The sequence below is a fragment of the Piliocolobus tephrosceles genome, chromosome 5 (genome assembly GCF_002776525.5).
Source record: "Piliocolobus tephrosceles isolate RC106 chromosome 5, ASM277652v3, whole genome shotgun sequence".
In the NCBI taxonomy this organism is placed as follows: domain Eukaryota; kingdom Metazoa; phylum Chordata; class Mammalia; order Primates; family Cercopithecidae; genus Piliocolobus; species Piliocolobus tephrosceles.
Window position 1 is genome coordinate 140281482 of NC_045438.1, and position 2173 is coordinate 140283654.

The 2173-nt window shown below is 38.5% G+C and overlaps 1 non-coding gene across 1 annotated transcript; it reads left to right on the top strand.

The window, feature by feature from the left end:
• The first annotated feature begins 264 nt into the window (after window positions 1-264).
• Window positions 265-338, top strand: TRNAT-UGU. The gene has a single exon. It is a non-coding gene; the product is annotated as a tRNA-Thr (tRNA).
• Window positions 339-2173: the final 1835 nt, after the last annotated feature.

Below are 2173 nucleotides of genomic sequence, written 5' to 3' on the forward strand. Positions count from 1 at the left end.
TCACATTTGGAAAAAATGAGTAGTCTTGACTTTTACGTGTGGTTATCCTTGGACTAACTAAAGCATGAACGGTTCTAATATTTAAGCTGCCCAAAAACTTTTTCGTTCGTATTAGTTCCGCAGTGCCTCTAAGTAAGCAAAACGTAGTTTTGGAGTTTGCCCCTTTTCTCAGGGCAAACTGTGGTAGAACGTAGAGACATTATACCAAGAATATTTTACTTAAAAGTAGGAATAGATGCAATCGTCAACATGCTTGCACCTGTGGGCTCTATGGCTTAGTTGGTTAAAGCGCCTGTCTTGTAAACAGGAGATCCTGGGTTCGAATCCCAGTAGAGCCTCAAAGATTTCATTTTTCACTAGAAAGCCAGTTCTTCGTTAACCTCTACTGTACCTGAATTCTCCACCGTACTCAGTGTACTACAGGTTCTAATGCAATCAATTATAGATCATGTGAAGGCAAAATTCCCAAGCTCAAAGTAGAAAATGAGAGCCTTGTGAGGTTGTGAATTAAATTCCAGCAGCAGATCTTTTTTTCCAACAAATATTTATTGAGCTTCTCTGTGTATGCACAGATTCAAAACCTATATAGATGTAGATTATGTCATCTCTAGAATCCAGTAACGTCCAGCTCTATAGCTGATTTTAGTAAAGTTCATGTAAATTAATATACTACCATAAAGTAATAAGTCTACCATAAAACAGACGGGAAATTAGCATAGTTGCAGGGTCCTACTTGCTTTTTGAAGAGAACAGGAGGAAAATAGTTTTTAAAACTCTGTTAACCCTCTTATAAAATGAACTAGGAACACTTCATAGTGACGGCCAGTTAGAAGCTGTGTTTGTCCGAGGCTGGTGCATCTCTGGGGCTGGAACAAAAGTGCTGAAGGAATAGAGCAAATTAAGGAAAATTTTCAAACATCCAAAGCTATTAAGGGCCAACCTTACTTGATTAGTTTCATTTGCATGTGTTTACATATCTCATTATTTTGACCATTAATTCAACACAGATGTGTTGACTGCCTTCTATGTGCAAGGTACTGCTCCAAGGCCAGAGGTAGGACAGTTTAATAAATGCCAACCCCTCACCATCCCTCCACCCCAACAAATTCTTACCCTCATGGACCTTATCATCTGGAAAACTATGGAAGATAATGAATAGATAAAAACATAACATAAATATTATGTCAGATTGTGGTGAATTCTATGGAGAAAAATTAAACAAACAAAAAAGATGAGGAGTGTATGAGTAGAAACCGAAAAGATTTCTCTGCCCTTCTTATAAGCCACTAGCAGATCTATTTTCTGTTTTCCTTTATCTTTTATGAGAAGTGATCACAGGATGACTCTGATCGCCATGTTATTCTAACAACCCTAGGTAACATCAAAAAAGATAACATCTAGTTATCTAGAATGGATAACTAGAATAATCAATGCAGAGAAGGCCATAAATGAACTGACAGAGATCAAAACCATGACACGAGAAATACATGACAAATGCACAAGCTTCAGTAACCAACTTGATCAACTGGAAGAAAGAGTATCAGAGATTGAGGATCAAATGAATGAAATGAAGCAAGAAGAGAAGTCTAAAGAAAAAAGAGGAAAAAGAAATGAACAAAGCCTTCAAGAAATATGGGATTATGTGAAAAGACCAAATCTACGTCTGATTGGGGTGCCTGAGAGGGGGAAAATGGAATCAAGTTGGAAAACACTCTTCAGGATATCATTCAGGAGAACTTCCCCAACCTAGTAAGGCAGGCCAACATTCAAATTCAGGAAATACAGAGAACGCCACAAAGATACTCCTCAAGAAGAGCAACTCCAAGACACATTATTGTCAGATTCACCACAGTTGAAATGAAGGAAAAACTGTTAAGGGCAGCCAGAGAGAAAGGTCGGGTTACCCACAAAGGGAAACCCATCAGACTAACAGCAGATCTCTCGGCAGAAACTCTCCAAGCCAGAAGAGAGTGGGGGCCAATATTCAACATTCTTAAAGAAAAGAATTTTCAACCCAGAATTTCATATCCAGCCAAACTAAGTTTCGTAAGTGAAGGAGAAATAAAATCCTTTACAGACAAGCAAATGCTTAGAGATTTTGTTACCACCAGGCCTGCCCTACAAGAGACCCTGAAGGAAGCACTAAACATGGAAAGGAACAACTGGTACCAGC